General features: G+C 42.6%; 1 long non-coding RNA gene across 1 annotated transcript; it reads right to left on the bottom strand.

The window, feature by feature from the left end:
- Positions 1-1,443: 1,443 nt before the first annotated feature.
- LOC307138028 lies at positions 1,444-24,358 on the bottom strand. Its single transcript, XR_013817987.1, has 3 exons — positions 24,098-24,358; positions 5,052-6,467; positions 1,444-1,738 (listed from the first exon to the last, which is right to left on the bottom strand). It is a non-coding gene; the product is annotated as an uncharacterized lncRNA (long non-coding RNA).
- Between the last annotated feature and the right edge of the window lie 3,109 nt (positions 24,359-27,467).

The following is a 27,467-nucleotide window of genomic DNA, read 5'->3' as shown; positions in this document are numbered from 1 at the left end:
GACCTTATTTCAGTGAGAGGCTGCAATGATATGACATGCTTATTGAATAGTGTATGAATTCTGATCATTGAGGCCTATCTGACAAATTAGTTTAATCAAATTCAATGTTTGGCCTTCAAATCTTTCTTTGTATTGCTCCTTTTCTCTCTTTCTCTCAGCCTGCCCTTTTCACCAGAACAGTCGCTTTTTTTTAAACCGCGCAGACACACACACATACCCACTTACTGAAGTCATAGCGTTGACAAGATTTGTTCTCTTTCATTAACTTTCACTGCCTAAAGTGTGTTCCATTTTCAAAAGAACTTGAATCATTAATGCATGAGGTATTTTGACAAGAAAGCAGCCTTTCTTGTAGCCACTTAGAACATTTCAAATCAAATGTGTAAAGAGGGTCAGAGACCGAACAAAACGCTGTTTGTGTCAAGCAGCAACAGAATGATACCAATGATACCTGATTTTTTGGTTACATTTCACGTATTGTTACATTTTAGTAACATTATGAAAAACGAACTAGCCATTTATCTATTAAAGTCTGTCATCATTTATTCACTCTCATGTAGTTTGAAACCTGTATGACTTTCTTCTGTGCGTTTTAGTCAATGGGGTCCACTGTTGTTTAGAACCCAACATTCATCAAAATATCTTTGTGTTCAGCGAGGAAGGAAAGTCATAGCCTGGTCCTACCACACTCTCGTACATTTCATTTGTACAGAGAGTCTGGCCACTCTCCATTGACAAGCGGTAACTTCCTTGAAGGCGGGTACTCTGTTGAAGTTTAAAACTATTGGATCTGCCCAGAGCCACTCTGGATCTGCCATAACCAATCGCTAATGTTTGGTCGTGACGTATGTCATCTCAAGCTAGCGCACAACGTCATTGGTCTCAGCCACTCCCTCTGTTCGCTGATTGGACCGGTTCAAATTTGACCGGAGAAAACCAGAGAATATACCGCAATCCCAGACGGAGTACTGAAGGAAAATGAAAATTGAGCGGAAGTATGTAGGAGGGCGGAGCCAGGCTAGGAAGTCATACATGACAAGTAAATGGATGAATTTTCGCTTTTTTTTTTTGTTGTGAATTATCCATTTAACCTTCATATTCTTTTGTACTGTTCAGGACACCAAAGGCTCTAATGCTGCATGTGTAAACATCATATTTGTAATTTAAATTAACATGTATTTTTCTCCTTGATCTAATCTGAATACTATAGTCATATATTATTAAAGTGTCTGTTATTTCATTACGTTTGCATAAAAGAAGGTAGAAATAATTCTATTTTATAGGTTATAGGTTTGACTTCATGCTTTTCATCAATCAGATTGCTGTCCTGTGTACACTAGTCTGGGTATATGGGGAAAATGCTAGAAAAATTAATATCAATCTATGTCTGCACTATAAAGAAATGTGATGTTCAAATTGGGAATGCATAAAGTTTGCATATTCAATTCAATTCAATTCAAATTTATTTGTATAGCGCTTTTCACAATACACATCGTTTCAAAGCAGCTTTACAGAGAGTGCATTTCATAAATGTACATTGAAAAATGTTAGAAAGAGAATGTTAAAGAAAAATGTTAGAATAAGTTAATCAATCATGTATTATTTTAGGCCATAACAACGCTGGCGTTGAGTCGTCTCTTCACAGGCGTCGAGTCGTCTCTTCACAGGTGTTGGGGCATCTGAAGTCTCCATGAGAGGCTGGATACAAACTGGTGCTGACGAACTAGTTACCTCGGGACTAGTGTCCCGAGATAACAGAAAAGCAGATGGGAAATAATTAGCATAGCTGCTGTTCTGAATACTAATGCTTTTGATCCGATTTAACTGTAGTATAAAACGTATTTATAATGTGAATGCTTGGCTAAAGAGATGCGTCTTTAATCTAGTTTTAAACTGAGACAGCGAGTCTGAACCTCGAACAATATCAGGAAGACTATTCCAGAGTTTAGGAGCTAAATGTGAAAATGCCCTCCCTCCTTTAGTGGACTTAGATATCCTAGGAATGACCAGATGCCTGGAGTTTAGTGATCTTAAAGAGCGCGATGGATTGTAGGGCGATAGAAGATCCGTTAAATACACTGGAGCTAAACCATTTAGGGCTTTATAGGTCAGTAGCAATAATTTGTAATTGATACGGAACTTAATAGGTAACCAGTGTAGAGATGATAGAATTGGTGTTATATGATCATATTTTCTTGACCTAGTAAGAACTCTAGCAGCTGCGTTTTGGACTAACTGTAGCTTGTTTATTGATGATGCAGGACAACCAGCTAATAAAGCATTACAGTAATCTAGTCTGGAGGTCATGAATGCATGAACTAACTTTTCTGCATCAGAAATAGATAGCATGTTACGTAGCTTAGCGATGTTTCTAAGGTGGAAAAATGCCGTTCTTGTAACATATGAAATATGATTTTCGAAAGACAAGTTGCGGTCTAATATAACATCCAGGTCTTTTACTGTAGTGGATAAAGTGACAGGACATCCTTCCAAGTTAAAGTTGTATTGTGAGAGGTTTTGTGGGCAGTTTTTTGGACCAATAAGTAATACCTCCGTTTTATCTGAATTTAATAGCAGAAAATTACACGTCATCCAGTGTTTAATATCTTCAACACTCGTGTCAGTTTAGATAATTTAGCGTTTTCATCTGGTCATGATGAAATATATAATTGAGTGTCATCAGCATAACAGTGGAAATTAATTCCATGTTTTCTTATAATATTACCAAGTGGCAGCATATATATTGAGAATAGCAGAGGGCCTAGCACGGATCCTTGCGGCACCCCATAGTCTACTGACGTTATCTTTGATTTTTCCCCATTTAGACAGACAAAATGGTAGCGGTCTGATAAATACGATCTAAACCAGTTTAATGCCTGTCCCTGAACACCAGTGTAATTTTGAAGTCGATCTAATAGTATTTTATGATCTATAGTGTCGAACGCAGCACTAAGATCAAGTAGAACTAGTATTGAGATACAGCCTTGGTCAGAAGCTAGAAGTAAATCATTTGTGATTTTAACGAGCGCGGTTTCTGTGCTGTGATGCGGCCTGAATCCTGATTGAAATTTTTCATAGATATCATTTTCTTGCAAGAAAGAGCACAATTGAGCGGACACAACTTTTTCTAGTATTTTAGACATGAATGGAAGATTTGAAATTGGTCTGTAATTTGCTAGGTTATTATGATCTAATTGTGGCTTCTTAATGAGAGGTTTTATGACTGCCAACTTGAATATTCTTGGAACATGACCTAAAGATAAAGACGAGTTAATAATATTGAGAAGATGCTCTTCCACTACAGGTAACAACTCTTTCAGTAGTTTAGTGGGTATTGGATCTAATAAACATGTTGTTGGTTTAGATGCAATGATAAGTTTATTTAGCTCTTCCTGTCCTATAGTTGTAAAGCGGTGTAGTAGTTCTTGAGGGGCGATAATTGCAGTTGAATCATAAGACATCATTAAAGATTGTACATTTACAATTTTGTTTCTGATGCTTTCTATTTTCTCAATGAAGAAATTCATAAAATCATTACTACTAAACTGTAACGGGATATTTTGCTCAGGCGATGCTTGTTTATTTGTTAGTCTAGCCACAGTGTTAAATAAAAACCTTGGATTATTTTGGTTATTTTCTATTAGTTTGCGGAGATGCTCAGCCTTGGCTGCTTTTAGGGCCTTTTTATAACGTGACATACTATCTTTCCACGCGATTCTAAAGACCTCTAAATTAGTTTGTTTCCATTTACGCTCTAAGTTACGAGTTTCTCTCTTGATAACATGTGTAGTACTGTTGTACCATGGTGCTTTAGTTTTCTCTCTAACCTTTTTTAATCTAATTGGTGCAACAATTTCTAATGTACTAGAGAAAATGGTGCTCATTCTGCTAGTCATTTCCTCTAGTTCATCTGTTTGTTTGGGTTCACTTAGCAGCTGAGACAGATCAGGTAAGGTATTTGAGAATCTATCTATAGTGGTTGGAAGGATTGTTCTGCCTGGTCGATAACGTGGCGAAACATGACAGATTTCAGCAGTACGCAGTGTGCAAGTTACCATGTAATGGTCAGTGACATCATCACTTTGCGGTATAATATCTATATCGGTTGGGTTGGTTCCATGTGATATAATTAAATCTAGTGTGTGATTAAGACGATGAGTGGGACCAGTGACGTTTTGCTTGACCCCAAAGGAATTTATTAGATCTGTAAACGCAGCCCCTAACGCATCATTTGTGTTATCTACATGTATGTTAAAATCTCCAACAATTAATGCTTTATCGAAGTTCACCAATAGATCTGAGAGAAAGTCTGCAAACTCTTTTAGGAAATCAGCATAGGGCCCTGGAGGTCTATATACAGTAGCCAAGGCTAGAGATAATATGGATTTCTTTCTTACATCTAAGAGCGTAACATTTAGCACTAGTACTTCAAACGAATTAAACCTTTGACCTGTTTTCTGGGTAACATTAAGAATATCTCTATAGATTGTTGCAACACCCCCGCCACGACCAATCAGACGGGGCTCATGCTTATAACAGTATCCTGGTGGAGTAGACTCATTAAGACCGAAATAATCATTTGGCTTAAGCCAGGTTTCAGTAAGGCAAAGTACATCGAAACTATTATCTGTGACCATTTCATTTGCAATAACCGCCTTAGGTGTGAGCGATCTAATGTTTAGAAGACCTAGTTTTAGAAATTGTTTTTGTTCACTAATATTGCGATTTTCTGGTTTAATCACAATTAGATTTTTCCTAGATCCTACAGTAGATTTAATGTTTGACCTCACTAAACGAGGAATAGACACAGTTTCTATATAATGTTCTACATTGGTACTTATGTCAATTAAGTTAGGACAAAATTGTTTTTGTTCACTAATATTGAGATTTTCTGGTTTAATCACAATTAGATTTTTCCTAGATCCTACAGTAGATGTAATGTTTGACCTCAATAAACGAGGAATAGACACAGTTTCTATATAATGTTCTACATTGGTACTTATGTCAATTAAGTTAGGGCAGCAAATACTGTGATTTGGACTTTGACTTACTAGTCATATGATGGTGTGCAGCGCTCTGGAGATGTTGTCCGACAGAAGAGCCGCTCCGATTCTGCTGGGGTGAAGGCCATCAGGACGGAAGAGCCTAGGTCGCTCCCAAAACAGATTCCAATTATTTACAAAGAGCAGCTTCTGTTCATTACACCATGACATTAACCATTAATTTAGAGCAAATAATCTACTGAACTTTTCATGTCCTAGTCGGTACGTGGGAAGCGGTCCAGAAACGACGATCGTTGCTTCAGGCGATGTTCTGCGCACCGTCTCGATCAGACTCCTGTAGTCCTTCTTCAGAACCTCTGTCTGCCGCAGCCTGGTGTCGTTCGTTCCCGCGTGCAGCACGACAGCTCCGATACGCTCGTCACCGTTCAGGATCTCGGGAACCTGCGCAGCGACATCGAGAACACGAGCACCAGGAAAGCAGTGAGTGATAACCTTGCCTTTACCTGAGGTAGCGTGGACATGCCGGACGATGGAAGTACCGATGACCACAGCCTCGCGTTCCGTCTCGCAAAGAGGGGAGAAGCGGTTCCGGGTGGAGATCTCGAAGACCGGGAGGGGCGGAGAGGTCCTAGCTCTGGTCCTGGCTCGCGTCTTCCGCTGTGGAAACACCCAGGGTCCATGGTGCTGTGTCTGTGCCGGAGTGAACGAAACCAGGGATGATGATCGCGTCCTGGGTGCTTGGGTCCTGTGCAGAGAAACACATGGAGTAGACGAGGTCGGAGTCAAAAGATTACTATCCACTGACTTGAGAGCATCGGCTTGCGATGTTTCAAGCGCTGTTCGCCGCTCTCTCAGCACAGCTTGTCTGTCTAGAAGGCCGCGAATCTGCTTCTCCAACGACTCCAACTCCAACTGCACCGAATGCAGCTCGAACGTGTCCTCACCTGCACTCAAAGGTAACATTAGACACACATCCGAGTTATTCGCCATTGTAGCAGATGTGCTACGATGGCAAATTGTAGGTATCAGTAGTTACCGGGTGTAACGTTAAACAAGTTACCACGCGTGCCAGGCTAGCGGGCTACGGCTAGTAGCGGAAGTTCGGATATAAGTAGCGAAATCAAAGCAATCCGATTGTTTTTTATAGATAATCGTATCGGAGATATGTTCACACGCTGTAAATAATAGAAAGTATTCGTTTGTAAGCGAGTGTTAAGAAGAAAATCAAGGATTATGAATCAATTTGACGGAGCTCAAACACAAACAAAAACAAGATAATAGTATCTTAAAGAAACAATATGTAAGATTTTTGGATTCAAATATCCCAAAACCACTAGAACAAGAATGTGTACTTATCCCAGATGATTCCAAGAATGTTTAAATCCAGAGAAATACGCCTCTTTTTTTTACCAGGACATGGACCGTGTCCGTGCGTCGCCTATCAATGACATCACGCATATGGGGCTGGAAAAAAAAACAAAAAAACATTTACACTTGTCCAAGTCATGCCTTTTATTCATCTCAAACCACCTCTTGGGTTGCATTGATGACACTTGGTCTTTTCATGATTTGATAGTTGTGATCAGTAAAAATGCAAGTGACCAAGAGTAAATACCACTTTGACCCCAGCAAAAACACTTTGTATTGCAGCAGCAGGGGATCCCAGCCAAACTCCATCCAAACTCCAGCCAAACTCCATCCATGCGCCTTCTCCTCTAAACTCAGCCCGGCAGAGATGAACTATGACATCGGTAACAGGGAACTTCTTGCCATCAAGTTAGCCCTGGAAGAGTAGAGGCATTGGCTGGAATTTGTTCCCCATTCTAACTGATCACCAAAACATAGAATATTTTAGAGAAGCCAAAAGACTTACAGGCCTGTTGGGCTTTGATCTTCACCCGGTTTGACTTCTCGATTTCATATCGTCCAGGAACCAGAAATGTCAAGGCTGATGCTCTGTCCCGTCTCCATGCCCCTGAACCCATCCTGCCTAGTAACCTGATCGTGAGTCCTATCCAGTGGACATCAGAATCCGCTGCCTCCACCAATGCTTTCACCGCCACTCCTCCAGGCCGACTTCAACGCACCCTACTCATCCACTCAGCACATTCATCTCTGGGCACTAGCCACCCAGGGGCCAATAAGACCCTTTAGCTGCTGAAAGACCACTTCAGGTGGCCCAACATAGCCACAGATGTGAGAAGGTTTGTACATGGATGTAAAGACTGTGCTATCTCGAAGAGTCCCTGCCATCCACCATCCGGCAAGCTCCATCCGCTGCCATTCCCCAGTCGACCATGGACACAGCTAGGAGTGGACTTCATCTCAGATCTCCCTCCATCCAACGGTAACACATGCATCCTTGTAATCATCAATCGCTTTTCCAAGTCATGTCGTCTGCTTTCTCCTAAGGGACTCCCGACCGCTCTAGAGACAGCGGAATTACTCTTCAACCACGTCTTCAGATACTACATGATTCCTGAGGATATTGTGTCCGACCAGGGTCCACAGTTTACATCCAGGTTATGGAACGCATTCTTCACCCTCCTAGGTGTGATCATAAGTCTCTCCTCAGGCTACCATTCCCAAACGAACGGGCAGAAGAACAAAAAGATCCAAGAGATTGTCGCTTCCTACAAACCTTCTGTCATGGCCACCAGAACTCTTGGAACCAGTTCCTAGGCTGGGCAGAGTACACCCAGAATTCCCTGCGTCAACTCACCACTGGACTCACTCCCTTCCAGTGTGTACTCGGTTACCAGCCAACCCCATTTCCTTGGTCTGGAGAACCTTCGGATGACCCTTCAATTGACCCCTGGTTCAGAGATTGCGAGAGGGTCTGGGACGCAGGTTTGGCTGTCCACCCAGAGACGATATCCTCGACCCCACACTACTGACTGCCCTCCATTAGTCTCATCCACATCGTCCTGCTCCCCGTGGCAGGGGTCCACGCCGTCGGGGTCCTCAGCCCTCAGGAGCGGGCCGTGGAGGGGGGGTGCTGTGACAGATCTGCCAGGCTCTCACACCAGTCAACCACAGCACACTCAGTCACCTGAGTATTAATCATACACACCTGCACCTTATTTGTACCCTCATCAGCTGGCTTTATAAACATGCACCTCGTCGCAGTTCTTTGTCCGGTCTTGTTGATGCTACACGGATTACTTACCTGATTCTCCAGCGATTTTCTCCTGAGTCTCATTCTCCTTCGTTTAACTCCAAGTGTTACCTTCATTCTCCATGATCATCTGTTACAAGACGAGGTGTGTGCATCCAACCTGGGTTCCTCTTCTCCGAATCTCACGAGTCCTTGCACCTGTACGAAAATAAATTTTCATTACACCTTCTTCCTCTGGATTCAAAGTCTCCATTGAGTGTTCTCTCAACAGTTGAACTGCTTGTTGCTCCGTTCTGATTAAATAAACGCTATTAACTTCCTCTTTGTGTCATGAGTGTACGTTCTGCAACACATAGTTAAGTGTAACTTTTGTCTATAATCAATTCTAATGAAATTTGTGAAAGTCATGAATTATCAGCCTGTTACTTAAATAATAAGTGTGTTTTGGAGCTTTTAAATTGTATCTTTCAAGAGCATGATGGTTAAATTCCTAAAACATGCCAGAGAAAATGACCTTTGTAAGCCTTATCCTTCTGAGCAGATTTTCATTTGTTGCTTTAATGTTGTGAGTAGCTTTTAACTCCCATCAATGCATGTGGCTCAGCACTCCTGCACTAATCGGACTAAATTTAAAACAGCCCGTATCATCACAGTCTCATCTGCACTTGTACACGAGGGCATTTCTATTTGTGTCGCTTATCTTGGAATAAGTCCCTGTATTATGTAATTTTGCGGTGAGATTAAGCCCCTAAAGTGTCCACCAGGTCATCCATGTAATTATGGGGAACATGGCGCTTTGTCAAAATACAAATCGCTGTTCACTTCTGGCTTTGATAGCTATCTGCCCTTGTCTCAACCCTCTCTCTCTCAAATTCCCTCTTGCTTATTCATTCCTCATATGTCTCTGGCCACAGAAGGAAAAAGCGGTTATGCATCGTTCAAAGGAACCCTTCAAAGCAGAGACTATAATAGACTCATTTCCAGCATTTAGGCATGTACAGTCATTGTGATGGGCTATTTAGGAGTGATTGAGATGGACATAGAGCCGCAGTGGGGGCCACATTTCACTGTGATGATATTTGAAGAGCTAGTGCATCTTGCTGTGTTGTTGAATGATCTTTGTCTGAAATTTAAAAGGCACAGTAATTGTAGGGCTAGACCAACTTCCTGAGAGTATTTGTTTTCACAGTTCAAGTGATTGTCTGTATATACAAAAGTACTGTTTTTTGTGCTTTTTTAGTTGATATTTCTTACTACAAGAAGAACTACACTTCTTACTTCTAAAAATGATCTTCTGTCACGGCAATTTAGCAAAATGATAACTTTCTACAAATTCAATAAATTGCCCTTTATAAACTTTTTTATAGCCAAAGCTGGCAGCAATCCATTGTCCAGCAGCAATCCATTCAAGTTGAAAAAAAAAAAACTGGGCTTTTGTTCATTTGGATTACAATAAAGAAAGGTTTTTATTTATTGCTGAGGTTACAGTTTCCTGTAAAGAGTCCAGTAAACCAAAGACAGTTAAATAGAATGTCTCAGAAATAAAGGTACAAAAGCTGTCACTGGGGCGGTACCCGAGGCTCCTAACCCGCCATGGTTGCCCAAGGCTCCTAATCCACCATGGCTGCCCGAGACTCCTGACCCGCCATGGTTGCCTGAGACTCCTGACCCGCCATGGCTGCCCAAGGCTCCTTATCCACCATGGCTGCCCGAGACTCCTGACCCGCCATGGTTGCCCAAGGCTCCTTATCCACCATGGCTGCCCGAGACTCCTGACCCGCCATGGTTGCCTGAGACTCCTGACCCGCCATGGTTGCCCAAGGCTCCTGATCCACCACGGCTGCCCGAGACTCCTGACCTGCCATGGTTGCCTGAGACTCCTGACCCGCCATGGTTGCCCAAGGCTCCTGATCCACCACGGCTGCCCGAGACTCCTGACCTGCCATGGTTGCCCGAGACTCCTGACCCGCCATGGTTGCCCGAGACTCCTGACCCGCCATGGTTGCCCGAGACTCCTGACCCGCCATGGTTGCCTGAGACTCCTGACCCGCCATGGTTGCCCGAGGCTCCTGATCCACCATGGTTGCCTGAGACTTCTGACCCGCCATGGATGTCCAAGGCTCCTGATCCACCATGGTTGCCTGAGACTTCTGACCCGCCATGGCTGCCCGAGACTCCTGACCCGCCATGGTTGCCCGAGACTCCTGACCCGCCATGGTTGCCCAAGGCTCCTTATCCACCATGGCTGCCCGAGACTCCTGACCCGCCATGGTTGCCTGAGACTCCTGACCCGCCATGGTTGCCCAAGGCTCCTGATCCACCACGGCTGCCCGAGACTCCTGACCTGCCATGGTTGCCCGAGACTCCTGACCCGCCATGGTTGCCCGAGACTCCTGACCCGCCATGGTTGCCCGAGACTCCTGACCCGCCATGGTTGCCTGAGACTCCTGACCCGCCATGGTTGCCCGAGGCTCCTGATCCACCATGGTTGCCTGAGACTTCTGACCCGCCATGGATGTCCAAGGCTCCTGATCCACCATGGTTGCCTGAGACTTCTGACCCGCCATGGCTGCCCGAGACTCCTGACCCGCCATGGTTGCCCGAGACTCCTGACCCGCCATGGTTGCCCAAGGCTCCTGATCCACCATGGTTGCCCAAGGCTCCTGATCCACCATGGTTGCCTGAGACTCCTGACCCGCCATGGTTGCCCAAGGCTCCTGATCCACCATGGCAGCCCAAGGCTCCTGACCCGCCATGGCCCCCCGATATCCCAGACCCGCCCTGGAGACCTCCCTACCTGTCTGCACCTCCCCCTCACCTGCGTGTCCAGGGCACCCCTCCCCCCATTGTTACATCTAAAGCCTGGAACACACCAAGCCAACGGTCGGCCGTCTGGCTGTTTTCGTGCGTCTGCCAACTAAGTTTTCTCAGCGTCGGCTGACGTTGGTCCTCGTCGGCTATTTTTCAGCCGATTCGAAATGTTGAATCGGCGTTGGCGCTTGTCGGTCAGTCGGGTCATCTGATCGTTCTGATTGGCTGTTCTGCTAGCGAACCAGTGCATGGGAAAAAACAAAACAGAAGTGACCGTCTGTGGTGAGCGAGATTATGAGGTTCTTTGTTTATATAGGGTATGCAGGGTAGCTCTTCCGGTTCCCCGCTTTGAATAACGAAAACAGATTACTGCAACCAGCTGGCACTGAAAGATATTTACTCTTACGCAGGTGCAGAACGGACGTGCTATTTGGCCGTTGGATGTCGAGCGTCTACTTTCGTTGCTACTAGTTGGTCGGCGTTGGTTTGGTGTGTTCCTTGCTTAAGGCGCGAGGACACGCCTACCAGTAGGGGGAGGTAATATCACAATCCACGCCTGTCCTGGACTCCATTTCCCATAATCCACCCTGTCCCATACCTGAACTCACTCCATTATTATCTCTTCCGCTCTCCCCGGATTCTCTGCACCTGGTCCTCGTCATTTGCACTCCCTTTATTTTGGACTCACTTCCCTGCAATCCTTGTCCGTTCTTATTGTTATGTTCCCTATGGTTGGTAGTGTTTGTTTTGGTTGCTGTATAATCCCTTCGTCGAATAAACCCGTCTATTGTTTGGAAGTCCGATTCTGCTTCATCCCTGCTGCACTTCACCAGCTTGTAACACAATGCACCTGAGCACACCTCGTTTTCAGACGAGCATGCCCTTGGGCGAACAGATGGGTGCAAGTGCATTTGCTATTTAAACAATGTGCAAGCAGAGCATAGGCCAAAATGTGTGATTATTTGCTGAAATTACCATATATCAACCTGTTATTGTGTTTGCTGATGCGGTAAAAGTGAGCTTTTAAGTGTGCTGTAAAGGCTCACACAAAAAGTTAGTCACCACAAGCACTTTAACTTAAAGTCAGGTACATAATGTTGTGATGTTGTGACTTGTGATGCTATATACAGTGTGTGTGAACATAAAAATAAGCTTTATAAAACCGATATACAGTATGTCCTTATATTATAGTCCACATAAGTACTTCAGACATTGTCCTCATGTATCACACTTGCGGTTTGTAATAAAATAGGCCTGGTGTCAGATATTGGAGGAATTACCTTACCCTTGAGCTGTAATGGAAAAGTGAAACACACCACATAAAGCCCTGAGCTCAACACAATGGTGTAGCATTCATCACAGTAAAAGCCCCTGCATGCTTTTGCACTTTTAAGAAAGTTTGTTTCAGACTGAAGCTGCATACGCAATGGCTAAAGGTCAATGAGTAAAAGAGAATATGATAAAACAGAACTGATAACATGACAGTGTATTTTCAATGATGGAGTCATTTTTTTGCTGTTTCATGATATGAGAGACTATCCTCCCCAGTCTGTTGGGTAATGAGGGTTGTTAACAACAAAAGAAGTTATCTCCACAAACCGTCTGTTCTGCCATCCCTGCAGAGGTGGCTAATACAGTGGAAGAGCCGAGATCAAAAACTGCCACAGGTAAGATCCTTATAGCTTTGCACTTCAGTGGCCTATCTGTGCTATAGAGCCTCATGTAGACTTCCCACTCTGATCATCATCCAACCCTATCTCATAAAAAGTGCTGTCCTATCTGAGCCTCTGTAGAGTTCATCCTCATGGTGTCTCCTCTCTTTGCTCTTTTAACTTTAATATATGCACCATGGAGCAGGAAAAAAAAATTATAGTGCCAGTGTCAGCGGTTGCTATTATCTGCTGAAAGAAAATTAAGCAAAATGTATTTATACCTTTGATTGAGTTTTTTTGTGGACATCATAAATGTAGCTCAATTCAGGACAATTGGGACATAATTTTTCAATCTCAATGGCAAAAAGTGTCGCAATTAGCTATTATATTAGTGTTTGTTTTAATTTTCAATATAATGATAATTCCATGTTATTCTTTGAATTACCTTGGAGTACCATAATGTGATGGTATGACCAAGGACATTTCACCATGCCCCCACCCCCAAATGTAGTGCCTTTATTTTCCACCTCACATCTTCTCGTTCAAAGGTAACATGTCATTTAACTTCGATTATGATTAATATTCTACCATATAAACAACCTGCTGGTGACCCATGAAAAATAATATTCTCTCAGAAATATATGTGTAAATCAAGTACAGAACTGAATTCAACCAACTGCTACTTAGGCTACTTAATGTGTTTTCTTAAAGGGATAGTACAGTTTAAAATGTTATGTCATCATTGATTCACTCTCATCTTCTGCAGAACACAAAAGAAAATGTGTGTGTGTGTACCGCGCTCCACAAGAGAAAGTCAGAAAGATGGGTATATGATGACAAAATTTTCATTGTCGGCTGAACTAGTCTTTAACACTGATAAGAACTCTCAAGTGCATTTTATTGTTCTGTATATTGCTTTTGTACCTTTTGAATAATGCAAATGTCCAAAACAACATTAATTACTAATGTCACACATTTATGTGTCCCCTGCCATGAGACATAAGATGTTGTCATTGATCTCACTGTGCAGTTACATCACAGACGTCATTGTTGAATTATTCTGAATTGGGAAATGCATTTGCGTGCTGCACGCGCATGGAGAGAGGCAGGAACTGTGGGAGGGGACATGTGTATCACGCGTTCTCTCATGCTTCTGTGTTTCGCCTACCAATTCCACCTCATCATGCACATTGTTCCTGCGAGGCGAACGAGCGCACTGACACTACGATCCTAGAGCATCCCTTCAACACACCTTCATCTCCTGTGGATCTGCCCGCGTTCTGAGAGAACCGGAGAGCTGGCCAGAATAAACAACCGCAGCTTTGCGCGACTCATTGTTTAATTCGTCTGACTTCATGGGACGTGGTTTTAACCCGAAACGGTTGAAAGACCTTCAAGTCGACAACATATTGCCTGTTAATGCGCTTGGAGACAATGTTTTGAAGCAAACATTGGCGCGCGCGCTTCAATGAGCTCAGATTGGAGAGGCACTGGGAAGCCAAGCAAGGAACTAACTTGAACTAAGAAAGTGAGTAATTCGATTAATTTTTATTGACTTTACTCTCTCCATGCTTTTGTCTTCAGTGTAATTCCGCGGGGAATTTTAACATCTGTTGCACGGTGGAGTTTTTTGTGTCTCATGATTTTGTATAATATTCCCACATCCGTCTTCTTCAAATCAAAGTAGTTTAGCGTCCTAGGCTACTATTTGTCCCAAAACTGTGTAAGTAATGCTGCCTTCACGTGCTATCGGAATTGTCGTAAATATTAGTTCCCTAGTTAAAAATTACACATGTAACGTTAAGCCCTATTTGCAATGAGCTCATAATCACGACTTGGGAAGTGGGAAATCACGTGAAGGCAGCATTAATGTCAAGTACAAAGAGTACTGATGATATGTACCTCACTACTATTAAAAACATAGTCGTTTGTGACTGTTTACTCATTTATTTATTTATTGTGGTACAATTATGCCATCCCGCCACCCTCATTTCATTTGAACTTTAATTCATAAAGAAACATTTATTTTAGTCAATACAATCTGTAAGCAAATATAGAGCTAATTGATATAGTAGCCTATGCTAACAAGGCTAAATGTGGGGCAAATGTATACACGTTTTGGGCAACCTCTGTGTATTTGAAAAGTGTTATAACCATCCTATAGCTGCAATGTTTTTATTTTTCAACATTTGAAACCAAACCCTGAATTTTGAACCTGCTAATTCAGATGATCCCCCGTTCTCTCATCTGACAGTCTCAAATTAAACCCAAATAGTTTTTTGTCCTGTAAATCCTTTACATTTTTACATATTGTCACCATGAGGGTCGTGTTCATGTAGGCTATGATAGTGAGTTCATCCTGAAGCTCGTTTCTGATTGGTTGAACTGGTGACTAAGTGGCCATTAGTGTTTCCATTTATTTCATTGGCACTTCCCTTCCTCAGCTGGTGAAGGACCCCTTCTTTGCCCGAGGCGGCTCAGTTACTTCCAGTTTTTACATCATGAAAATGACGTCACTGATTGTCTGATGACATTACAAGAATGCACAGTGCCAAATCCTTTACTAATGACTATCCTGAGCTATACCATTAAATGCAGCAGATGGGGAAAAATAAGACAATTTTTCAAACAAAACATTTTAAATGTTTTACAATTTAAATGTCATTGGAATACTCAGATATTTTTGAATGACCACTAATGGAGAAAGATGCTCTTTGCATCCAGATATTGTAGTTACAGTATTTTCTAGCAGGAGCAAATGGGGCCACTAACAAGCTAAACCTTGACCTTTGGTTACTCACATGCAAGATATGTCAGTGCAAATTGCTTTCAGTTAAGACAGCTAAAACAAGCATTTTAGTCTGGGACTAGGCTTAAGCCTTGTCTGTGAAACCAGGCAAATGTGCTTCTTTATTTTCTGTGGTTACAAAATTCTCACTTAAACTGCATTTTTATTCATTACGTTTTCCTTATGCAAGACATTTATTTTTCTACATGTGTTTTACAGCTGTCTTCTGAAAAATGGGGCTTTCTCTATCAGAATTACAGGCTTGCCTAAATAATTGACATGCATGAATGATTAATTCAGACATAAACCTGAGCATGGTTTTCATGGGAGTACAGGAGCCGGCTGTTTGTCGCTCACCCCTCTAGAAAGCTATTGAATAAATCATCGTTCTAGAACTGACAGGGAGTGAGCCTTGGGCATTGTGAGCTCATCACGCCCTGTTATTCATATTAATGTTTTTAAAAAGGCGAAGTCTCACCAGACCTACAGGCAAATTTAGCATTTTTTCCTAGCCAGTACAGTGGCATGTTTGAATATCTGGGGGAATATTTTTTCCAAAGGTGAACAACATTCAGCCTCTATGAGGTCTACCAGTAATTCTTTTGTGAGGTGTGTTAGGATGCTTAGATGGCATTTTGGAACATACATGGGAAGGCTTATATCTTAGGCCCTGTTTACTCCTGGTAAGATGCGTTTTGGTCAATCAGTTCACAAGTAGACGAGGCTCACACATATACGTTTAAACGCCTGGTGTTTTAATCCGTCTCTTTTGTCCACTTTCAACCACTTCTGTCCTGATTTCTTCGAGGGGAGGGTATGTTTTTTTTTCCAGATCTTTCAGTCTAATAGACAAAATAAGATCAGGCAATTTACATATGAATGCGCACAGAGACGTTTCTGCTATGATAGCCGCAAGACCACACCGAACGCTGTGAGTGTTAAAAATCAAGAATGGTGAGAGAACATTGTGCTTGGTATGTTTTTTTGTCTTCGAACTAAACGTGGGTTTTCAGCCGACAAAGTTTAAATCCCGTCTGGCTAGCACGCTTCCCATAATGTTTACGCTTTAGGTCAGTAGGTGGAGAGTAGGCGGTCCTTTGTGGCTATTCATGATCGTATACACATGATCTGGTCAAATGCGTTTTCGACTACCTTTGGAAGTGGTCGAAAGTGGACAAGCTCAAAATGTTTAAGACCCAGTTTGCACCTGTATTTAGCGCCGTCCACTTGTAATCCGAAATGCATCTTTATACCAGATGTAAACAGGGCCTAAATTTCGCTGTCTTGGATTTGAATGGGCATATTATTTTAGAACTTAAATTAAATTGGGTTAATTAAAGACAAGGGCAGTTATTTACTGCTATTATAAGGCTAGTTTTATTTTTATCATCGTTAAAAGTTTATGAAATGCATAAATCAATAAGGAGAGAAGGGTATTGTTTTAAGGAATAGTTAAACCAAACAATTCTGTCATAATTTACTGACCCTCATGTCGTTCCACACCTGTATTACTTAATTTCTTCTGTGGAACATCTGCGTGTGTGTTTTTTTCCGTCCATATATCGAAAGTCAATATGGGCTTTCGCACTGGAGGAACCTTTTCATAGTTCCTAGAACTATTGGCGGAAGTACCTGGAACTAATTTAGCTAATAACATATTAGACAGGACTGTTAAACAGATAATAAACGAATGAAGATGGAGAATATGAGAGCTGTGTGCTCAGGCTATGCTATTCTCAGTGCAGTCAAAATAAAGGTCCGCCGTGCCGTCAAAATAAAAGTCACAATAACAAGCTTGCCTTACGTCACTTCAGAGTTCCTACTGGCCAGGGCCCGTTGCGTTTCCACTTGTGGCCATAAACAAAGGCGCAGTTTTTAGTCTGGAGATGGCAGTGGCGCGGACGATTTTATATACCAGCTAACATCACCATTAAAGACTTAAAATCAGCTCAAAACTCCCTTTCAGACAGCAGCGAGTGTTTGAAATAACTTCTGTTTGTGATCCGATGTGGATTCTGATAAAAAATGTTATATGCAATGCCAAAGATTATGCACGCTAACCATTACCATAGTAAACATGATATACAGTATATACGCCCGCATGAAGAAATAAGACAAAGCATATAAGCTATAACAATAACAATATTTACTTTATCTGTCAGTACATCTTATCTCTTTATACCGGACTGTGATATTTAGCTCCGCATATGTCATAAAATATAGCAACGCCAGTTTTTCAGGAGCTTCCTCTTTTTCTCTGAAAGAAATTATAACTGTATTGGGACTGTTACTGGAGAGAGTGCTAAAGCTCCTCAATTGATATTTTTGGTGAAAATTCTGTTGAAATTATCTTTCTTTGTAAATGTAATGTAAACAAACTGTCCTGTGACTACAAATAAACAGAAACAGACGCGACTGAATAAGTACGCGTGTTCTCTTTCTTTTGTGAAATAACGGTAAATACCACTTTATTTCTGTGGGACTAATGTGCAATCTTGACACAAATGAATTCATTATGATCAATGTATCACTTATTATTCAACCCTCTACAATGCGAGTAAAACACTCGCATATGCAAGTAAATCTTCACTCTGGGCGATTAAATAATATCTATAATTAGCCATTGGCTAATAAATTCTCAGATTCTCTATTCATGAACCCAGCAGCTCATCAATCCTTATTGCGTTGTATATTGTTAATATTAGTAGAATTAGTAGTAGTAGTATTATTATCTTTTAGTAATATAATAATTACTATTATCTATTTTTTTACAGAAACACCAACAATATCTTAAGCACCACCAGCAGTCCAAAGTTCAGTTAAATTACAAACATGCATTCATACATGGTTACCAACAGTTTTAGTTCTAATGACTGAAGTTCTATCATTAAATAGTGCTTGATTATCATAATATCATAACAGTTTAAAGGTCCCATGGCATGAAATTTTCATTTTATGAGGTTTTTCAACATTAATATGAGTTCCCCTAGCCTGAATATTGTCCCCAAGTGGATAGAAATGTTGATCGGTGTAAACCCGAGTTCTGGCTGTCTTTCTCTGCCTTTGAGAAAATGACAGGCCAGACGAGCCAATCCTGAAGTCTCCTGGTTTGACGTCCAAGCAGGAACAGTTACCTCCCTTTCCCCCGCCCAGAGAATCTGGCACGCCCATGCAAACGCTCCAGAGATCATTGCTTGTGAACGAGTGAACGCTGGCAGTTTCTCAGTGTTTGGATGTACAAATGAAAACAGAAGTCTTTATTCAGTTCCTTCTGATCTGTGATCAGTGATTTCTTATGTGTAGCTAATTATTTATTATTCGTGCACACGCTGCGGCTTCTCTCTCTCCAGACAGAGCGGTGTTTTCGTGTTTTCTATCTTGTGAGTCAGTGTTTTTGTACGTCCTCGTCGCGTCTATCAGTTCTACAATGTGCATACAGTCATGAGTTTCTGCTCAACATCAGCAGAGTAACATCTTTAGAGATAAACCTTACACACGCCGAGGCTCGGGATGCACTGACGGGTCGGCCTCCAACATCCCAAATCAAATCAAAATCAAATCAAATCACTTTATTTGTCACTCTACATATGCACAAGTGCAACAGTAGGTGAAATTCTTAGGTGCAGTTCCGAGCAACATGGTAGTCATGACATGACATGTACAACATTTAAAGCAGCATCAGATTACACTGATGCGCCCACAATTACTCACAGCACAGTAAACTCTACAATAAACAATAAATAATTTACACAATGTGAGTGTAGTTCTCACAGCTTTAAACAATATACACATACTTACAATATACATATACTTTAAACAATATACACTAAACATACACTAAACAATATACATTACGCTATAATAGTAATAATAATATACAATGTACAGTATAAAATATTATTCACAGATTGAAAAATTGAAATCCAAAGTGCAATAGATGCTGTATGATAAATAAATGTGTATATAATGTGTGTTTATCTACAGTGGGTTGTGCTGAGTGATATTCTGTCCAGTGTGTGTTATGATCCTGATGGGTCAAGAGTTAAGGAGTCTGATTGTTTGTGGGAAGAAGCTGTTCTGGAGTCGGCTGGTGCGTGATCTGATGCTGCGGTACCGTCTGCCTGATGGCATCAGTGAGAGCAGCCCATGGTTCGGGTGGCTAGAGTCTCTGATGATCCTCTGAGCTCTCTTCACACACCGCCTGACATAAATGTCCTGGAGGGAGGGAAGCTCACCTCCGATGATGCAGCTGGCCGTGCGCACTACCCTTTGCAGGGCTTTGCGGCTGCGGGCGGTACTGTTGCCGTACCAGGTGGTGATGCAGCCAGTCAGCAGGCTCTCTATGGTGCAGGTGTAGAACCGTGTGAGGATGTGGCGGCTCATTCCAAACCTCCTCAGCCGTCGCAGGAAGAAAAGGCGCTGATGAGCCTTCTTCACAACGGCCTCGGTGTGGACGGACCATGAGAGTTCCTCTGTGATGTGGACACCGAGGAACTTGAAGCTGCTGACTCTCTCCACCGGTGCTCCATCGATGGTGATGGGGCGGTGTTCTCTCTCATTCCTCCTGAAGTCGACCACCAGCTCCTTTGTCTTGCTGACGTTGAGGGAGAGGTTGTGCTCCTGACACCATCGTGTCAGAGTGTGCACCTCCTCTCTGTAGGCCGTTTCATCATTGTCAGTGATGAGACCTACCACCGTCGTATCGTCAGCAAACTTGATGATGGTGTTGGAGCTGTGGGTTGCCACACAGTCATGTGTGTACAAGGAGTACAGGAGTGGGCTGAGAACACAGCCCTGAGGGGCTCCAGTGTTGAGAGTCAGTGGTGAGGAGATGTTACTGCCCATTCTGACCACCTGGCGTCTGTTTGACAGGAAGTCCAGGATCCAGCTGCATAACAAGCTGTTTAAGCCGAGAGCCCGGAGTTTAATGTCAAGTATGGAGGGCACAATGGTGTTGAATGCTGAGCTGTAGTCTACAAACAGCATTCTCACATATGTGTTCCTCTTTTCCAGGTGGGAGAGAGCAGTGTGAATTGTTGATGAAATGGCATCATCAGTGGAGCGGTTTTTGCGGTATGCAAACTGCAGTGGGTCCAGTGAGGGGGGGGAGAACAGAGCAGATGTGGTTTCTGACTAGTCTCTCAAAGCATTTGCTGATGATGGGGGTCAGAGCAACAGGACGCCAGTCGTTTAAGCAGAGTGTTTTTGACTGCTTAGGTACAGGAACAATGGTGGACGTTTTGAAGCATGTGGGGACCACAGACAGGGAGAGGGACAGGTTAAAAATGTCCGTGAAAACTCCAGCCAGTTGGCGCGCGCACGCTCTGATGACGCGGCCGGGAATCCCGTCTGGACCCGCAGCTTTTCGGACGTTCACCCGCCGGAAGGATCGGGTAACATCCGCTTCAGATACGGAGAGTGCACTAACCTCTGTATCTTCAGCCGCGAGCTCTCTCTCCGTGAGGGCTGTGTTATTTCCCTCAAAGCGAGCATAAAAGGTGTTGAGCTCGTCCGGGAGAGAGGCAGCGGTGTTCACGGTGGAGTTTGTGTTCCCTTTATAGTCTGTGATGGTGTTAATTCCCCTCCACATGCTTCTGGAGTCGGTGGTGTTGAACTGTCCTTCAATCTTGTCCCTGTACTGGCGTTTTGCTGCTTTGATTGTTTTCCGGAGGGCATAACTTGCTTGTTTATGCTCCTCCGCATTACCAGAGTTAAAAGTGAAGGTCCGCGCATTGAGTGCCGCGCGAACATCCCCATTTATCCACGGCTTCTGGTTTGGGTACAGCCGAATTGTTTTGGTCGGAACAACGTCATCTACGCACTTCCTGATGAAACACGTTACGCTATCAGCGTAGACCTCGATGTCGTCATCAGAGGCCGACCGGAACATCTCCCAGTCCGCGTGATCAAAACAGTCCTGTAGCATAGAGTCCGATTGGTCTGACCAGCACTGGATGGTTCTGAGGGCGGGTGCTTCCTGTTTCAGTCTCTGCCTGTAAGCGGGCAAAAGTAGAATGGACGCGTGATCTGATTTGCCGAATGGTGGGCGAGGGAGGGACTTGTAACCCTCCTTGAAGGGGGAGTAGCAGTGGTCTAAAACACGGTTCCCTCGCGTGTTGATGCTAACATGTTGGTGGTATTTGGGTGCGATGCGCTTGAAGTTGGCTTTGTTAAAGTCCCCGGTCACAATAAACGCAGCCTCAGGATGCGCGGTTTCCTGCTCACTCACTGACCTATACAGTTCCTTTAGTGCCCGGTCTGTGTCGGCTTGTGGGGGAATATACACCGCTGTGATGATGACCGCGGTGAATTCCCTCGGTAGCCAGAATGGTCGGCACAGAACCATGAGAAATTCCAGATCAGGAGAGCAGAAAGACTTGATAGAGTGTACGTTCCTCTGATCACACCAGGATCGGTTGATCATAAAACACACACCCCCGCCTTTGCTTTTCCCGGAGAGATCTTTTTCTCTGTCCATCCGATGCACGGAGAACCCCGTGGTTTCGATGGCTGAGTCTGGAATCTCAGCGGACATCCAAGTTTCTGTAAGGCAGATAATGCAGCAGTCCCTCGTGTCTCGTTGGAAAGAGATCCGCGCTCTCAGCTCGCTGAGTTTATTGTCCAGAGACTGAACATTTGCCAGTAAAATACTGGGAAGCGGGGGTCGGTTTGCGCGGCGTCTTAATCTGACGAGTACGCCAGCTCTACAGCCCCTTCTCCGGCCGCGTCTCCGCGGCCGGGCCACCCAGACAAAGGGTTCCGCTGCTGTGTTTGTAAACGGCGTGTCGTCGTTGATGAATTTAAAGTCCGGTTTTCGGTGTGCGATTGCCGAACCAATGTCCAAAAGTGTCTGTCTGTCGTACGTAGTAAGGCAGACAACATCCAAGACAAAAAACACAAAAACTATAAACAGAACAAACAAAAAACTACAATGCTTCAGCAGAGCTTGCGACGTTGCGGCCGTCCTCGGCGCCATCTTGACTCTGTAGTCAGTAGCCATCTTGACTCTGTAGTCATCTTGACTCTCGCCATCTTGACCCTGTAGTGCATCTGGCCCACAGCGGAGGCGCCTTACACGGCACGAGATTAAGCAGAAGGGGGGTAAGCGTGAGGTTATCTGGGCTAGGCTAGCCAGCTATTCCCACAATAAACTGGATTACATTCAATTACTGCTGTTGTGTCTTTGTTTGCGCTGTGTACTCAATGCGCGTCACTGACGCTTTCCATATGATAGGAACATATCTAAAATAATGGTATTATCAACACTTACTCATAACTCGTTCATCTCGACAGCTGTAATGGTACTTTGCATGTGTTACAAAGTTGGTAATAATGATTATGATAATGACAGTAGTTACTATAAATAACTTTGTTAGCAATCGCTGAGCTCCGTCTCTGGTACATTGGTACATTAGTGATGTCCGGTTTGCGAACGATCTTTCTTTTGAACCGGTTCTTTTTAGTGAACCGAATCAGTTCACCAAATCGGACTGAATCATTCTAAACATTTCGCGTCTCCAGTCAGCGCTGATCCATAATTTACTGAAGTTACTAACTTTCTGACATGAGTGACAGCCCCTCCGACTAGAAATAGACTAATAACCTGAAGTATATGCTGTAAGTAAAACAGTTCACTGAACTGAGACTGACAGAACCGATGTGAAGTGAACTCCGGTCCATCCGTCTCTCTGGCAGCAGCTCGTGCCTGCTCGTGCCTCGTAGACCTCATTAAACCACGCCCCCTCCGCTCATATCAAATGCAAAGATGTCAGCCAATCACAACAGTGGGCGTTTTTACTGAAGTCTCACAGCAGACACGCCTCTTGTAACAGGGCCTTCAGCCACAGGGCAAACAGCAGTATAAATAAAATGCCTTTTATTTCTAAATTATGATATTTTATGATGTAAAAATCATACTAACAATATAAGTACACCTCAGGAAACACTATAAAATAATAGAAAAATGCCATGCCATGGGACCTTTAATGCTTGATTGACTGATGTTAAGCGCGAACGTTCAGATATTTAAAAAGCTGTGCCATTTTACAAAGATATTGATACATTTGGTGGAATTATATATATATATATATATATATATATATATATTTAATCATGTTCGTTTTGCGTTCTCGCTAGTTTCCAGTGATTTCTTTTTGATTGTTTTCTGATAAAACTTGCATTTGTTGTTGAAATGATGGGTTTGTTTGATGTTGTTTTAGAGAGGCGTGTTACGGGTGGGTTTTAGTGAAGCACTGCGGAGCTTGTGGCCTGATGTTGGAAACGCAGTGTGGTTTTGGGCTCTGTGCTACAGGTCGGAGGCTATTAGCCCAGCACGGCCTATTAAAAGCCCTGACTCACACTGGCCCGCCCAACAGTGGAAAAGCAGCTATTTTGAACAATGTCTTTAAAGCAAACCCTTCATGTGGGTTTTGTACCCCATACCGGAAATAACTCCTTACTTTCTCACTGATCACAGCTTAATTGAACTCTTAAAATTTACCCCAATCTCTTGACTTTATCGTTTTCCCCATAGGAACCAAAGCTCTTTCCCACGTTTTCCTTTTTAAGCACACTGATGCAAAGCTCTATGATTATATACAGCACTTAGAAGACAATCACATACTGTAATAAGGGCTTGCATCATATGTGAAACACAGCATATGGGTCTGCAATACAATGAGGTCCATAAATACATATTTGCATTGAAGTAGGTTGTGTAACTCACCCAAAGTTGCATTCGTTTTCTCTCAAAAGGCAGCGTAATGGAAATGCTCAGGGAAAGCTGTGGTACTTCGCCTCTTTCCCCACATATAGCCATCAGGATCTTTGATATCAGCAGTGAAGCTTTTGTTTGGCTGGGCATCCCGGCTCGCATTGTTGTTGTTTTTTTGCTTGTGTCAAGGTCGACTCGGGGTGATACATGCTGTCCATTTCCTCTAATGCGTGTGGAATCTCTCACTTATGGAGATCACAGCTTACAGTCCATTACAATGTAGCACAACCCCCCAAGCATCTGTGAACTTAAGTAAGACAGTTACGCACTGAGTGTGAAATGTGGTCGGAGAGAAAAGAGGGACTGTTGGGTGTTTTATAAGGTGGAGATTCAAAATTCAAGTTTTTATTTTCTAGTATAGCTGTAGAATTCATAATAGAAATGTGCTTATTTTTATTTCATAATACGCTCACCTGTGCATCTGCTATAAATTGGTATATTTTACTTGTCAAAGAGATGATGTGCAATATAAGTTTATCCCATCTCAATTACCATTTGTATGGAGATACGCGTCATTCTTTAGGGTAATGATTTCGCCTCAGGCTAAAAGAGACTCATAGCTCTTCATAAATGTAATGGATTACCTGCCGGCTCTATAGATTAATGAGGAAACGGTAAGGCCCTGTTCAGGTCCCTTTAAGTACTCGTTTATTCCTTTGAGACAAAATGGAGACATATAATGTAACCCAAGGCTGTAATTAAACTCAAAATGAAACAGGACAAGCAATTTTCCCAGAGGATATCCCTTACCCAAGGGAAATCCAAGGCTCAAACTATTCCAAAGAGGTGTCAGAAGAGAGTGTGGGGGAAATACCCTAGTTATAAAAGCGATAGTTCACCCCAAAATAATTTTTTTTCATACATCAGTGGGGTACAAAATCAGTGGGGTCCGATGTTGTTTGTTCCACTGAAAAAAGAAAGTCATACAGGTTTGGAGCAACATTATCGTGACTAAACAATAACAGAACATTCCTTTTTTGGTTGAACTATACCTATAAAGACTTTGATTTAGCTTTCATCTCAAATATTGAAAGATACATAAGATGATATCTATGAAATTATGATGTCCAACCCCTTACCTGCTCTACACGAGCACCATAATGGAGTGGCATCAGTGAACCAAAAGCTTTGGAAATGCAGGTCTATTTTTGGCCCATGTCCTGTCCACTCGCTTGTGTGTATCTGTTGTTTTGCACAGAGAATAAACAGCTGCCAGGTACAAGCAAATGATTTTATCGCTTGAGATGAAGATGTCCTCCATTGCTGATAAAAGGGCTTTGTAAATACACAAGTGCATAATGAGAGACCATCTCCATTCTGACAGCGTACATGATGGAAATGTTTCCCTCCTGCTTTTTATGTATCACTCCTGCGTTATTTTGTACTGGTTGTACAGGATGTAATTTAGATTTTCACTGCACTTAGATATTATATAGGATTTAAACAACTGTTCAAATGTCTGGGGTCAGTAAGATTATTTAATTTCTTTGAAAGAAGTCTCTTTAGCTCACCAAGGCTGCATTTATTTGATAAAAAATACAGTAAAAACACTAATATTGTGAAATATTATTACATTTTAAAATAACTGTTGTCTTTTTAAAATATATTTTCAGATCTATTTTATTCCCGTGATTCAAAGCTGAATTTTCAGCATCAGTCTTCAGTGTCACATGATCCTTCGGAAATCATTCTAATATGCCGATTAGATCTTCAAGAAACATTTCTTATTATTATACATATACTTATTATGTTGAAAACAGTTATGCTGCTTAATATTTTTGTGGAAACTGAAATATTTTTTCAGGATTCGTTGATAGAAACATCAAAAGAACAGCATTTATTTAAAATTTAAACCTTATGTAACATTTCCTTGCATAACAGTAGTATTTTTTACCCTACATTTTTTAACAATATTGCTAAGAAAGTATAACCTTGTTTATTTGCAAGGATTTTATTTCTACTAAATTGATAGATAACATATCCTTTGACTTATTCAAGGATAGTAGCTGCCATATTTAATTTATTGTGAATGAAAACAAGGCTAAACGTACAGTCGATTCAGTAGGATGAAGGGCCCTATCATACATCTGGTGCAATGGGACGCAAGTGTTTTTTACTAGTTTCAGCCTGACACAGTTATCATTTTCACATCCAGCGCCACATTGTTTAAATAGCAAATGCACTCGCGCCCATCTCTTCCTCCATTGCCGTGCTGGTCTGAAAACGAGGTGTGTTGCTATTTTGAGGCAACTGAAAACGACTGCGCCATTGACCAACTAAAACCTGGTCTAAAGTCAATAGCGTAGTTTTTTTTTGTGTTATTTAAAGAGCGCGTTAGTAAAATGTGCCTATAGGCGTGTGCACAATGTGTGTACAATCTGCTTATTACACACACAGTGATGCGTAGCAGCACACAAACATTTTTAAATATTAAAAATAAAAGGATTCCTCTCTGGAGAAGTGTTCAGTCTTTCCGCTCGCAAATTCCGCCAAATAAATAGAGAATCCGCCAACAATCTGCAAGCGCAACTGGCTTTTAAAGGGAATGGGAGATGAGACTCTGATTGGTTTATTGCACGTTACACCCAAAACACACCCATGACTCATTAAGAGACTAGGTACAGCCCTTTTAGACCATGCGTCTGGCGTGCTGACCGTTTTTTTCGTCGTTAAACTTTAGCAAAAGTGGATTCGGTCACGCCCTAAGTGCACCTGCGCCTTGCACTTCAGACCATGTGCTCAGATTGTTAAAATAGGGCCCGAAGTGTGCAAAATTATTCAATATTATGTATGCAATGTAGTTGCAATAAACAAACAATGTAATAATGCGTACAACTGTAGAAGGGGATGACTATTATTCTGTCGCGTGGAACTGGGGAAGAACTGATGACAGCACAGTTTGATTTTTGGTTGACCAATCAGTGGAAAGGGACGTTTCATTCCCACCCATATATAGAGATGAAATATTCAAGCTGTTTATCCATTGTGATTTTATTGTATTTCCATTTGGTGCATTACAACCATAATGCTGCGTTCACACCAAACGCGAATAGAGCGTCAGGAGCGAGTGATTTCAATGTTAAGTCAATGGAAAGGCACGTTGACGCGCATCTGGAGGTCGCGCGATAGACGCGTTTCGCGCGGCACGATGGACGCGATTCCGCCTCATTCGCGCGAATGACGCGAATTTGACGCAAATTGAGCGTCTTGCGCGATACACGCGAATGGTGCTTTTTGTGCATTCACGTGTTTGAAGCGAATTCGCATCTGATGCCTAAAAAATTGGAACTTTGGCGTCAATTCGCGCTGCGTTAACCAAACA

This window comes from Gobio gobio, assembly GCF_949357685.1.
Source record: "Gobio gobio genome assembly, chromosome: 15".
NCBI lineage: Eukaryota > Metazoa > Chordata > Actinopteri > Cypriniformes > Gobionidae > Gobio > Gobio gobio.
This window is presented reverse-complemented; position numbering and strand designations above follow the sequence as displayed.